Source organism: Eubalaena glacialis, chromosome 15 (genome assembly GCF_028564815.1).
Source record: "Eubalaena glacialis isolate mEubGla1 chromosome 15, mEubGla1.1.hap2.+ XY, whole genome shotgun sequence".
In the NCBI taxonomy this organism is placed as follows: Eukaryota; Metazoa; Chordata; class Mammalia; order Artiodactyla; family Balaenidae; genus Eubalaena; species Eubalaena glacialis.
The window spans coordinates 59400180-59415851 of NC_083730.1; the positions used below are offsets into that span (position 1 = coordinate 59400180).

The following is a 15672-nucleotide window of genomic DNA, read 5'->3' on the forward strand; positions in this document are numbered from 1 at the left end:
GCAGTTTAATTCTCTTTTTGGCTTCTCTTCTGTAAATCCATACAATCAAGGTTTCATCATCTAGCCCAAGCAGCTTATAAACATGTTGTCATAAACAAAGACAATTTTGTCCATGAGAAGAATTTTGGTTAACTTTTAATTTTTTAATAAGTTCATAAATAAGTAGAATTCTTATGGTAGAAATTGTTTATATTTTTCAGACATGTCTTTATTCCCTTCCTATTCTTATGATAATTCCAGGAAATAAATGCCATATTTTTAAAATTAAAAAAAATTTAACTTAAAATCTCACAGAATCAAGAGGAAGCATGATATTATTCTTTCAGGGGACAGTAACAGTGGTGATGAATACATTTTACATTCAATTTCAAATTAAATTAAATTTCACAAAATATTAACTCCTACTGCACATGATACAATCTGACTTGTCTATCCTGTCCTATCCTATCCTATCCTACTCTCTTTGATGTCATAAAAGAGGGATGACCGTGATCAACCAAGCTGATTTCATGAATCAATTTCTGGAAAGTAGTGTGTATGGAAAACGCTACTCTAGCACTCCCTAACTTTCTCACACTCTCTAACTTTCTTACACTGTTTATTTCTAGTGAAGTAGAGCCAAAAGGAGTCTGTACTTCACTAGAAATAAACATGGCTGCAGTTTCTTAAATTATGTTTTATTCTTGTTTGTTGCTCTTAATACTATAAACAGTCTTTTAATAGAAAAATATTGAGGTATACTCATCAATATGGTACCTAAGGCACAGTGCCTTCCATGAATAATTCAACATATGATCATCTATTATTTTCATGTTCATAATGTAAAGAGAACAGGGAGGTTTTCAATCTGTCCAAGTGTTTATGAATAAATGTTATTATCTTGATAAAACTCTCCAAGGCGGTAAAACAGATAAGGCAGAAGACAGCCGTGTGTTGATGCCATGCATTCCTGGTACAGATTCAGCTCTTGTTTATCATGGAAAGAGCGAATGAGAAAACCACTGAAATTAGAGAGAATGTGCATTGACTTTAAGAAAATAGTGATTGGATGGGGTGCTTCAAGATGGCGGAGGAGGAAGATGTGGAGATCACCTTCCTCCCCACAAATATATCAAAACTACATCTACAGGTGGAACAACTCGTACAGAACACCTACTGAACACTGGCAGAAGACCTCAGACTTCCCAAAAGGCAAGCAACTCCCCACGTACCTGGGTAGGGCAAAAGAAAAAAGAAAAAACAGAGACAAAAGAATAGGGATGGGACCTGCCCCTCGGGGAGGGAGCTGTGAAGGAGGAAAAGTTTCCACACACTAGGAAGTCCCTTCACTGGCGGAGATGGGGAGTGGGCAGGGGGGAAGCTTCGGAGCCACAGAGGAGAATGCAGCAACAGGGGTACAGAGGGCAAAGCAGACAGACTCCTGCACAGACGATTGGTGCCGACCAACACTCACCAGCCTGAGAGACTTGTCTGCTCACCTGCCGGGACGGGTGGGGGCTGGGAGCTGAGGCTCCAGCTTTGGAGGTAATTTCCGAGGGAGAGGACTGGGGTTAGCTGCATGAACACAGCCTGAAGGGGGCTAGTGCTCCACAGCTAACTGGGACGGAGTCCGGGAAAAAGTCTGGAGACCATAAGAGTCAAGAGACCATTGTTTCTGGGTGCGCAAGGAGAGGGGATTCAGAGCCCTGCCTAAATGAGCTTCAGAGACGGGCGCGAGCCGTGGCTATCAGCTCAGAAACCAGAGACAGGCATGAAATGCTAACGCTGCTGCTGCAGCCACCAAGAAGCCTGTGTGCAAGCACAGGTCACTATCCACACCTACCCTCCCAGGAGCCTATGCAGCCCGCCACTGCCAGGGTCCCGTGATCCAAGGAGAACTTCCCTGGGACAACAAACGGTGCACCCCAGGTGGTTCCAACATCATGCTGGCCTCTGCCGCCACAGGCTAGCCCCTCATTCCATACCCCTCCCACCCCCCAGCCTGAGTGAGCCAGAGTCCCCTAATCAGCCACTCCTTTAACCCCCTCCTGTCTGGGCAGGAACAAACGCCCTCAGGCGACCTACATGCAGAGGCGGGGCCAAACCCAAAGCTGAAGCCAGGAGCTGTGCGAACAAAGAAGAGAAAGGGAAATTTCTCCGTGCAGCCTCAGGGGAAGCAGATTATATCCCCACAGTCAACTTGATGTACCCTTCATATGTGGAATACCTGAACAGACAACGAATCATCTGAAAATTGAGCCGGTGGACCTTGGGAGCAACTGTAGACTTAGGGTTTGCTGTCTGCAACTGACTTGTTTCTGATTTTTATCTTTATCTTAGTACAGTTTTTAGCACTTAATATCATTGGTGGGTTTATTTACTGGTTTGGTTGCTCTCTTCATTTTTTTTTTCTTTTTACTTTTAAAAAACTTTTTTATTTTAATAATTATTTTTTCTTTTAATTATTTTATTTTATTTTTATTTTTTAATTAATTAATATATTTTCTTTCTTTTTTTTCTCCCTCTTCTTCTGAGCCGTGTGGGTGACAGGGTCTTGAGCTCCGCACTGGTATCAGGCCTGAGCCTCTAAGGTGGGAGAGCTGAGTTCAGGACATTGGACCACCAGAGACCACCCGGCCCCACGTAATATCAATCAACGAGACCTCTCCCAGAGATCTCCATCTCAATACTAAGACCCAGCTCCACTCAAAGACCATGCTGGACACACCATGCCAAACAACTAGCAAGACAGGAACACAACCCCACCCATTAGCAGAGAAGCTACCTAAAATCATACTAAGTTCACAGACACCCCAAAACTCATCACCGGATGCCACCCTGCCCACCAGAAAGACAAGTTCCAGTCCCACACACCAGAACACAGGCACCAGTCCCCCTTCCCCTCCAGGAAGCCTACACAACCCACTGAACCAACATTACCCACTGGGGGGCAGACACAAAAGGAACAGGAACTACGAACCTGCAGCCTGTGAAAAGGAGACCCCAAACACAGTAAGTTAAGCAAAATGAGAAGACAGACAAATATGTAGCAGATGAAGGAGCAAGGTAAACACCCACCAGAACAAACAAATGAAGAGGAAATAGGAAGTCTACTGGAAAAAGAATTCAGAGTAATGATAGTAAAGATGATCCAAAATCTTAGGAAACAGAATGGAGAAAATAAAAGAAACATTTAACAAGGACCTAGAAGAACTAAAGAGCAAACAAACAATCATGAACAAAACAATAAATGAAATTAAAAATTCTCTAGGAGGAATCAATAGCAGAAGAACGGATAAGTGAGCTGGAAGATAAAATAGTGGAAATAACTACTGCAGAGCAGAATAAAGAAAAAAGAATGTAAAGAGTTGAGGACAGTCTCAGAGACCTCTGGGACAACATTAATCATACCATCATTCGAATTACAGGGGTCCAGAAGAAGAAGAGAAAAAGAAACGGTCTGAGAAAATATTTGAAGAGATTATAGTTGAAAACTTCCCTAACATGGGAAAGGAAATAGTTAAGTCCAGGAAGCAGAGAGAGTACCATACAGGATAAATCCAAGGAGAAACACGTCAAGACACATATTAATCGAACTATCAAAAATTAATTACAAAGAAAAATATTAAAAGCAGCAAGGGAAAAACAACAAATAATATACAAGGGAATCCCCATAAGGTTAACAGCTGATCTTTCAGCAGAAACTCTACAAAGCCAGAAGGGAGTGGCAGGAGATATAAAGTGATGAAAGGGGAAAACATACAACCAACATTACTCTACCCAGCAAGGACCTCATTCAGATTCGACAGAGAAATTAAAAGCTTTACAGACAAGCAAAAGCTAAGAGAATTCAGCACCACCAAACCAGCTTTACAACAAATGCTAAAGGAACTTCTCTAGGCAGGAAACATAAGAAAAGGAAAAGACCTACAATAACAAACCCAAAACAATTAAGAAAATGGTAACAGGAACATACATATCGATAACTACCTTAAATGTAAATGGATTAAATGCTCCCATCAAAAGATACAGACTGGCTGAATGGATAAAAAAACAAGACCTGTATATATGCTGTCTACAAGAGACCCACTTCAGACCTAGGGACACATACAGACTGAAAGTGAGGGGATGGAAAAAGATATTCCATGCAAATGGAAATCAAAAGAAAGCTGGAGTAGCAATTCTCATATCAAACAAAATAGACTTTAAAATAAAGACTATTACAAGAGACAAAGAAGGCCACTACATAATGATCAAGGGATCAATCCAAGAAGAAGATATAACAATTGTAAATATTTATGCACCCAACATAGGAGGACCTCAATACATAAGGCAAATGTTAACAGCCATGAAAGGGGAAATCGACAGTAACACAGTCATAGAAGGGGACTTTAACACCCCACTTTCACCAATGGACAGATCATCCAAAATGAAAATAAATAAGGAAACACAAGCTTTAAATGATACATTAAACAAGATGGAATTAATTGATATTTATAGGACATTCCATCCAAAAACAACAGAATACACTTTCTTCTCAAGTGCTCATGGAACATTCTCCAGGATAGATCATATCCTGGGACACAAATCAAGCCTTGGTAAACTTGGGAAAATTGTAATCATATCAAGTATCTTTTCCGACCACAACACTATGAGACTAGATACCAATTACAGGAAAAAAATTGTAAAAAATACAAACACATGGAGGCTAAATAATACGCTACTGAATAACCAAGAGATCACTGAAGATATCAAAGAGTTAATCAAAAAATACCTGAAAAAAATGACAGTGAAAACACAACGAACGAAAACCTATGGGATGCAGCAAAAGCAGTTCTAAGAGGGAAGTTTATAGCAATACAATCCTACCTCAAGAAACATCTCAAATAAACAACCTAACCTTACACCTAAAGCTATTAGAGAAAGAAGAACAAAAAAACCCCCAAAGTTAGCAGAAGGAAAGAAATCATAAAAATCAGATCAGAAATAAATGAAAAAGAAATGAAGAAACAATAGCAAAGATCAATAAAACTAAAAACTGGTTCTTTGAGAGGATAAAATTGATAAACCATTAGCCAGACTCATCAAGAAAAAAAGGGAGAAGACTCAGATCAACAGAATTAGAAATGAAAAAGAAGTAACAGCTGACACTGCAGAAATACAAAGGATCATGAGAGATTACTACAAGCAACTATATGCCAGTAAAATGGACAACCTCGAAGAAATGGACAAATTCTTAGAAAAGCACAACCTTTGAGACTGAACCAGGAAGAAATAGAAAATATGAACAGACCAATCACAAGCAGTGAAATTGAAACTGTGATTATAAATCTTCCAACAAACAAAAGCCCAGGACCAGATGGCCTCACAGGCGAATTCTATCAAAAATTTAGAGAAGAGCTAACACCTATCCTTCTCAAACTCTTCCAAAATATAGCAGAGGGAGGAACACTCCCAAACTCATTTTACAAGGCCATCATCACCCTGATACCAAAACCAGACAAAGATGTCACAAAAAAAGAAAACTACAAGCTAATATCACTGAAGAACATAGATGCAAAATTCCTAAACAAAATACTAGTAAGCAGAATCTAACAGCACTTTAAAAGGGTCATACACCATGATCAAATGGGGTTTATCCCAGGAAAGCAAGGATTCTTCAATATACCCAAGTCAGTCAATGTGATACACCATATTAACAAATTGAAAAATAAAAACCATATGATAATCTTAATCGATGCAGAAAAAGCTTTCAACAAAATTCAACACCCATTTATGATAAAATGTCTCCAGAAAGGAGGCATAGAAGGAACTTACCTCAACATAACAAATTCTATTTATGACAAATGCACAGCCAACATCATTCTCAATGGTGAAAAACTGAAACCATTTCCACTAAGATCAGGAACAGGACAAGGTTGTCCACTCTCACCACTATTATTCAACATAGTTTTGGAAGTTTTAACCACAGCAATAAGAGAAGAAAAAGAAATAAAAGGAATCTAAATCGGAAAAGAAGAAGTAAAACTGTCACTGTTTGTAGATGACAGGATACTATACATGGAGAATCCTAAAGATGCTACCAGAAAACGACTAGAGCTAATCAATGAATTTGGTAAAGTAGCAGGATACAAAATTAATGCACAGAAATCTCTTGCATTCCTATACACTAATGATGAAAAATCTGAAAGAGAAATTAAGGAAACCCTTCTATTTACCACTGTAACCAAAAGAATAAAATACCTAGGAATAAACCTACCTAAGGAGACAAAAGACCTGTACTCAGAAAACTATAAGACACTGATGAAAGAAATTAAAGATGATACAAACAGACGGAGAGATATACCATGTTCTTGGATTGGAAGAATCAACATTGTGAAAATGACTCTGCTACCCAAAGCAATCTACAGATTCAATGCAATCCCTATCAAACTACCAATGGCATTTTTCAAAGAACTAGAACAAAAAATTTCACAATTTGTATGGAAACACAAAAGACCCCGAATAGCCAAAGCAATCTTGAGAAAGCAAAACGGAGCGGGGGGAATCAGGCTACCTGACTTCAGACTATACGACAAAGCTACAGTAATCAAGACAGTATGGTACTGGCAAAAAAACAGAAATATAGATCAATGGAACAGGATAGAAAGCCCAGAGATAAACCCACGCACATATGGTCAACTTACCTTTGATAAAGGAGGCAAGAGTATACAATGGAGAAAAGACAGCCTCTTCAATAAGTGGTGCTGGGAAAACTGGACAGCTACATGTAAAAGAATGAAATTAGAACACTCCCTAACACCATACACAAAAATAAACTCAAAATGGATTAAAGACCTAAATGTAAGGCCAGACACTATCAAACTCTTAGAGGAAAACATAGGAAGAAAACTCTTTGACATAAATCAAAGCATGATCCTTTTTGACCCATCTCCTAAAGAAATGGAAATAACAACAAAAATAAACAAATGGGACCTAATGAAACTTAAAAGCTTTTGCACAGCAAAGGAAACCATAAACAAGATGAAAAGGCAACCCTCAGAATGGGAGAAAATATTTGCAAATGAAGCAAGTGACAAAGGATTAATCTCCAAAATATACAAGCAGCGCAGGCAGATCAATATAAAAAAAAAACACAACAACCCAATCCAAAAATGGTTAGAAGATCTAAAGAGACATTTCTCCAAAGAAGAGATACAGATTGCCAACAAACACATGAAAGGATGCTCAACATCACTAATCATTAGAGAAATGCAAATCAAAACTACAATGAGGTATCACCTCACACCAGTCAGAATGGCCATCATCAAAAAAATCTACAAACAATAAATGCTGGAGAGGGTGTGGAGAAAAGGGGACCCGCTTGCACTGTTGGTGGGAATGTAAATTGATACAGCCACTATGGAGAACAGTATGGAGGTTCCTCAAAAAGCTAAAAATAGAACTACCATATAACCCAGCCATCCCACTACTGGGCATATACCTTGAGAAAACCATAATTCAAAAAGAGTTGTGTACTGCAACGTTCATTGTAGCTCTACTTACAATAGCCAGGACATGGAAGCAACCTAAATGTCCATCAACAGATGCATGGATAAAGAAGATGTGGCACATATATGCAATGGAATATTACCCAGCGATAAAAAGAAATGAAATTGAGTTATTTGTAGCTAGGTGGATGGACCTGGAGAGTGTCATACAGAGTGAAGTAAGTCAGAAAGAGAAAAACAAATACCGTATGCTAACACATATATATATGGAATCTAAAAAAAAAAAAAAAAAAGATTCTGAAGAACCTAGGGGCAGAACAGGAATAAAGACACAGACATAGAGAATGGACTTGAGGACACGGGGAGGAGGAAGGGTAAGCTGGGATGAAGTGAGAGAGTAGCACTGACATGTATATACTACCAAATGTAAACTAGATAGCTAGTGGGAAGCAGCTGCATAGCACAGGGAGATCAGCTCGGTGCTTTGTGTCCACCTAGAGGGGTGGGTTAGGGAGGGTGGGAGGGAGATGCAACAGGGAGGGGATATGGGGATATATGTATATGTATAGCTGATTCAGTTTGTTACACAGCAGAAACGAACACAACATTGTAAAGCAATTATACTCCGATAAAGATGTAAACATAAATAAGTAAAGCTTAAAATATGATGATTTGAGGAAAAAAATAAAATAGTGATTGGCAGTTGTAAGACATTAGTGGTAATCTACTCATTAACTACGGATGTTACCATGGACACCAGTGCAGTACAGAAAATCATGAGTGGGAGAAAAAAAATTATGAGAACCAAGAATAGTATCTTTACATAAAGTATGTATTTCTGAAAGATAATTATTTACTTGCAATTTTCTGAGTTTTTCTTTTGTTTCAGTCTCTGATCTTTTTAAATGTCAAAGTCCCTCCTAGCAGAAGCAGAAAAAGAGCTTGATAGAAGCAATATTAACAGCTATTTGCATTCTACCCTATTTTGATCCTTTCTTTCCGTCAATTTGTAAAAACCTCTAATGTTTACAGAACTGATTAGAAGACACACGTGCTGTCCTTTAGAATAACCAGTCTTACAAATGGTATGCTCCTTCAATGTTATGTATTGTTTGTTTCAGTGCAAACACAAATACTGTAATCTTGCTTTTGAAGAAATGATATCAACCAGTCATTCAGCTCTATTGTTAAATATTTCATTTATACATTTATATTTTCATTTATTTCATAGATTAACGTTGTAAAATGATAATGAAATTCTGAAATAAATGTATATATGTCTAATGTCATGGTACAAGTTTGCTATTGTGTTCAGAGACACGAATGGGAAATTTGTCATGATTTTGTTCTGGGCATGATACTTACATGCAATGGAAGACAAGACCATAAAGCAGAGAAAGAAAAACTGGAAGACTGGTAGAGCAGAACACATATCAGTCAGGGTACAATCAGGGAAGAAGAACCAGTAGGTGAGAGTGTGAGTGAGTGTGTGCCCATATGGATTTGTTTTGGGGGATTGGCTTACACAATTGTGGGGGCTTATTAAGCATCTCTGTAAGACCAGTGTCTCCTCATATAATGCTAGATCTTGAAGTTAGCAAGGCAGGCAATCAAAAGGAATATGGAGGCAAATGGAGAAGACCAAAAGCAGGATAGAATCCATACGCATGAGCTGGAAACCCACATGGATGGGCTGAATCCATGTCCTGTTGGCTCTGCCCTTGGTGATGAACACAGAAGTCATCCTCTTTGTCATGAAGCTAAGACATGTAGCACAGGAGGCAGAGAGCTAAAGGAGGTTCCAAGAAAAGGTGAAGCAATGGTAGATTCAGCTACTTTTCACGCCAACAAGGTGAGGCAGCAGATCTGCAACAATACGTATGAACTACACAGTGTTGCTGCTTACTTTCTGCCTTCCAAGTAGCGCAAGGGTATCCCTTGTGGCTGAGTCTTTTCCTCAGTTGTCCTTCGCAGGTATGGTTAAAAGTTTCTCCTCTGTATTCTCTTTATAGCCCTTACTTTGTCTTTAAAAAATTTTTTTATTGGTGTATAGTTGATTTACAATGTTGTGCTAGTTTCAGGTATACAGCAAAGTGACTCAGTTATACATATACTACATATATCCATTCTTTTTTCAATTCTTTTCCCATAAAGGTCATAACAGAGTATTGAGTAGAGTTCCCTGTGCTATACAGCAGATCCTTATTAGTTATCTATTTTATATATAGTAGTGTGTACATGTCAGTCCCAATCTCCCAATTTATTCTTCCCCCACCCTTACCCCCTGGTAACCGCAAGTTTGTTTTCTACATCTGTAATTCTATTTCTATTTTGTAGATAAGTTCATTTGCACCCTTTTTTTTTAAGTTTCCACATATGAGTGATATATTATATTTGTCTTTCTCTATCTGACTTACTTCACTTAGTATGACAATCTCTAGGTCCATCCATGTTGCTGCAAATGGCATTATTTTGTTCTTCTCTATGGCTGAGTAATATTCCATTGTGTATATGTACCACATTTTCTTTATCCATTCCTCTGTTTATAGCGCTTTGCAAATTAAAATAATAGTTATCATGAACTGAACATTTTCTATATGTTCAATATATCGGGCATATATGTTGTCTCATTTAATCCTCAAATACTTCTTGTGAGGTAAAGTACATTAATAACCCGATTTTTCAGAATGAAGAAACCAAGACTTTAAAAGGTTAATAAATGTACATGAGGCTATAACGCTAAACAATTGACAGGATGGAAACACAGATCTTCGTGTCTAGGGTCATTCTCACGCTCTGAAATTCCACACCATGCCTGGCTTTATTATACCACATATGTGAGTAAACTCTGATTATTTCTATCTATATGTGTCTGTTTTTTCCAGCACACTGGAAACTCCTTAAAGGCAAGACAATGTCTTACTTTTTTCTCTTCTCATGTCAGTTTGTATTTCCTCTTATACTTTTATCATTCTATAGCCAGATTATTATTTTTCATTGTAAAAACAGAATAAAATCTAATTTTAAGGTAACTTCTGTAAATTATGATAAAATGCTTTTTTATGGCAGTAACTTTTGGGCAGATAATTATGACTATAAAAGCTTCAAGAAGATTCCAGAAGCTTAACAGATTTTTTAATTGCCTAAAAACATTCATCAGTTCTTTGGAGTGATAAACTACCATCGTGCTCTTGTACATAAAATTTCAGCACCCTCATATTTGATAATGACTGGCCCACGGCTACCAGCATAATCACTGGGAGAAGTGACTGCTGTCGGGCACCAGAGAAGTGCTAACAAGAAGGCCATTTCCCTTCACCCTGAAAACAATAGCACAAAGAAAATGGATGCTTTGGTGATGACAAGATGATAAAGAAATAAAATTAAAAGGAAATTAGGAAGAGAAAAATATTGAATGAGGAAAGCAACACCAAAATCAAAACAGGCCCCCATATGAGGAAAGGGATCTTCATTATGAGAGAAGAATTTGCTGACAGCCTCCTGAGTGCACTAAGCCCATTATTGAAAGAGGTGTCATTGGACTAATTAGTCATAGGACTAGTTTTCAAATAGAGCATTTATTAGCATTGGCTAGAGAAAATTACTGAAAATAGAAACATAAAAAAAAATGGTTCTATAGGAAAGCAGAGGATTTTTAGCACTGATTCTTGACTTGCACCTTTTAAAAGTATTAAATGTGTGATTCCAAATGTATTTTGAGCTCTTCTTAAAAGGCAGGCAGAACTCTGCTAGCTTCTGGGCATACAGTGATGAATCAGTAAAGGTCCCTCACCTTACAGAGATGACAGTATAACAGGGACACACACAAGAATGAGGTGATCACACGTCAGGGTGAGAAGTGCAACCACAGGACAAGACAGAGAAAGGGAACCAGACCAAGTGTTAAGACTTCAGAGCAGCCTTTCCGGAGGTTATGCGACATGAAGGACGGGTAAAATTTAAAGAAAAGAGCTTAAGAACAGGAAAGAATATTCAAAGCAAGGAAACAGTGTATAAAATGATAGGAAGTGAGAAAACATGGCATATTCTGACAACAGCAGTCCCTACCAACCGAAAGTTTACATTTTAGAAATGTACTGTGAATGGCAAACCATGGTTGGCATAGGCAAGGTCTCACTAAAAGGCCCAAATCAGGTACAATAGATGAGGGAGGAGGGGGTGTAGCTCAGTGGTAGAGCACATGCTCAGCATGCATGAGGCCCTGGGTTCAATTTCCAGCACCTGCATTTTTGATTGATTAAAAAAACAAAAAAAAAAACATTATCTTAGTCAATCTTCCCAAAAACTCAAATAAGGAAACTGAGCCTCAGAGAGTTTATTTAAATAATACGTCCAGTGTGACACAGCTGGTAAATTGGGAAAGTGAGATTCAAACTCAGAAGCCCAGCCTCTTTTTGTTTTTCACTAGCTTTCTATGCTTTGAGTTTGAGGTCCCAGTACAATCTGAAAATGAAAATGTCAAAGTAGGAAAACGGGCGATTTCAGATTTTGAGCGTAGGAGGGAGGCTATATAATTTGTAAACGTGACTCGATGGTCATGAATGTCTGTCCATGGAGAGTGAGAAGATGCAGAGTTCAAGATAGAGTGCTGAGCCATAAACAGAGTAGGGGATAGAGAGTTCACAGAGAAGACAGAGAAAAGGCAACCATAAAAAGGAATTGAACAAGAAACAACAGTGTGTCATAGAAGCCAGGAAAATAGACAAATTTTAAAGGAAGTCTTCAGTGTCAAATGCCTATAATTTACACTGCTGCATGATGTATAGGAAAGTTGTTTAGAGAGTAGATCCTAAGCGTTCTCATCACAAGGAGAGTTTTTTTCTTTTGTTTTTATTGTATCTATATGAGGTGATAGATGTTAACTAAGCCTACTGTGATAGTCATTTCAAAACATATGTAAATCTGCACCCCAATGTTCATAGCAACACTATTTACAATAGCCAAGACATACAAAGTACCTAAATGTCCATCAACAGGTAAATGGATAGGGAGTTCCCTGGCGGCGCAGTAGTTAAGAATCTGCTTGCCAATGTAGGGGACACGGGCTCGAGCCCTGGTCCGGGAAGATCTCACATGCCGTGGAGCAACTAAGCCTATGTGCCACAACTACTGAAGCCCGTGGGCCCAGAGCCCGTGCCCTGCGACAAGAGAAGCCACCACAATGAGAGACCCGTGCATAGTAATGAAGAGTAGCCCCTGTTTGCCGCAACTACGCGCAGCGACGAAGACCCAACGCAGCCAAAAATAAATGAATAAATGTATTAAAAAAAAAAAAAACAGCAGGTGCATGGATAAAGAAGATGTGGTACATATATACAATGGATTATTACTCAGCCATAAAAAAGAATGAAATAATGCCGTTTGCAGCAACATGGGTGGACCTAGAGATTATCATACTATGTGAAGTAAATCAGATAAAGAAAGACAAATATCATATGATATCACTTATATATGGAATCTTAAAAAAAAGATACAAATGAACTTATTTACAAAACAGAAACAGGCTCACAGACACAGAAAACAAACTTATGGTTACCAAAGGGGAAAGAGAGGGGAGGGATAAATTAGGAGCTTGGGATTAACAGATACACACTACTATATATAATACAGATAAACAACAAGGGCCTACTGTATAGCACAGGGAACTATATTCAGTATCTTGTAATAACCTATAAGGGAAAAGAATCTGAAAAAGAATGTATATACCATTGCTGTACAGCAGAAACCAACACAACACTGTAAATCAACTATACTTCAAAAAAAAAACCATATGTAAACCAAATCATCATGCTGTATACCTTAAACTTATACACTCATGTATGTCAATTACTTCTTAATAAACTCCTTAATAGGAAAAAGATCATGTTAAGTAATAACTTTAAGTCAGCCATGTGTTACAGCAATGAGAAGATTATTGGTAACAGTGAAGATGTCTTTCAGTAGAGTGTTAAGGATGGAAGCCAGTGTAAGTTGCTTTTTTTTTTTTTTTTGATAAAAGAAAGAAATGGGAAAGTGGAGAATGCAATTGTTCAAGAAGTTTGACGGTAAGGGGGAGGAGAAATAAAGGGGGATGTTGGTTCTAGGAAGCCTATTTGTAACTATTAGAGATACTTAAATATGCTTAAATGCTGTCATAAAGGAGCCACGCAGCCAGGCTTCCCATGGAGGGAATGCAAAAGGTCAGGCTTTGGTTCATAGTTTTCCTATTTCACAGTAACAAGGTGGTGTTTTCTGCTCACTTACTAAACCAAGTCATTAGGGAGATGCAATATGTACATGCTGATAACTGACATTTTGCTAAGACGTGAATATTTTGCATCTCCTTTTCTCCTGAGGAGCATCATTGCTAAAGTTAAAAACTCAACTATGAGATATGTTCAACACAGACAATATAAGTAGGGTTCCCTGCTGATAGGACCTTATAGGCTATGAGGCTCTTGCAGTAATTATAAAGGGACATGCTTGGCCATGGCTGAACGTTAGCCATCACCACAAGAATTTGGAAAGAAATGATCAGGCGTATGGGACATGGACCTGGGCTGGGTGTTTTTCCTTCCTCTGGTAGTACTGCTGGTAATTCACAGAATCATGAAATGAGTGGAAATGCAGTGAGATTCATTCCAAGTTATAATACCTCTATTACCGAAATAGTCATATTTGGGCAGCAAAAGCATAGTATTACTATATCAATTGGTAGCTTATCTAGAGCAAATACTGCTTTTGTGATCTTATCAATACTTAATATTTTGAACCTATTAAAAATCCTTTATTTTTATTTCTTCTATAACTCATAAATGAGAATCAGGCTTTTAGTTTGTTTAAAAAATCAAACTTATTGTTCTTTTCCTGGTTTTAAACATAACATGTGCTCATTATAGAGGTGTGTATGGTAAATAACTGTTCAAATAGAAAATTAAAATGTCACTCATTTATTCTACTCATATATGAGAGCTATTTTCATTTACGATTTTATTTCCCTTCAGACTTCATTTTGTATATTAGATTTCTTTCTTAGGCAATTCTTTTATAAAATGTATCAAAATAATTCTATTTTAAAATAGAATTTTATCTAGCTATATAATAGCATTATTTAAAAACATGCATATGATATTCAATTATAAATATATAGAAATAAAATATTCAATAATATAAAAATATAATGTATTTAACCATTGTACTATGCTTCAACAGTCAAGGATATTATAAATAATTCAGTGATCAAGATCTTTGTACCTAATTATTTGTTTTGTTTTCCCCACTTAGGATAGATCCATAGAATGGGAATTATTAAATATATTATGAAATAGTAGAATAATAATAGATTATTAAGTAGTAATACTATAGAGTTAGTTTTTATTCTGAGTCTAACCATTAAATTCCTGCCACCAATAGATGAGACTGATCATTTCAGTGGTTTCATAGGGCCTTCCTTGGTGGTGCAGTGGTTAAGAATCAGCCTGCCAATGCAGGGGACATGGGTTCAAGCCCCGGTCTGGGAAGATCCCACATGCCACAGAGCAACTAAGCCTGTGCACCACCACTACTGAGCCTGTGCTCTAGAGCCTGCGAGCCACAATTACTGAGCCCATGTGCCACAACTACTGAAGCTCCACAACAAGAGAAGCCACCACATTGAGAAGCCCGCGCACCGCAACGAAGAGTAGCCCCCGCTCGCCGCAGCTAGAGAAAGCCCACGCGCAGCAACGAAGACCTAATGCAGCCAAAGATAAATAGATTAATTAATTAATTTAAAAAATTATTACTGTGCAATATAGTTGAGTGGTTAAGATTGCAGGATTTGGAGTCAGACACATTGGGTTTAAACTCAGCAGCTCCACCTACTTGTAATGTTCCTTTGACTAGTAACGTTAACCTCTTTTAGCCTGTTTCTTTTATTATAATAATAGTAGCTAACATTTACAAAATGCCATCACTATTCTAAGAGCACTTTATATATCAATTCAGGTAACCTCCACAACTCCATGAGAAAAGGGCATTCCTATTACACCACGATTTACCCTGTTAACCCCTATAACATGCTGCCCCACAGGACTGCTGGAAGGCTTAAATGAGACAGCATCCATATGTAAAACATTTTAGCACTATACCAAAACAAAGAGAAAGCATTATAATTAGTAGCCAAAAATTTTTTTTCCGTTCATTCACTGTGTACTTTATTCAT

At 37.8% G+C, this 15672-nt stretch overlaps 1 non-coding gene across 1 annotated transcript; it reads left to right on the forward strand.

Moving 5' to 3' along the window:
• The first annotated feature begins 11644 nt into the window (after positions 1-11644).
• Positions 11645-11716, forward strand: TRNAA-AGC (transfer RNA alanine (anticodon AGC)). The gene has a single exon. It is a non-coding gene; the product is annotated as a tRNA-Ala (tRNA).
• The last annotated feature ends 3956 nt before the right edge of the window (positions 11717-15672 follow it).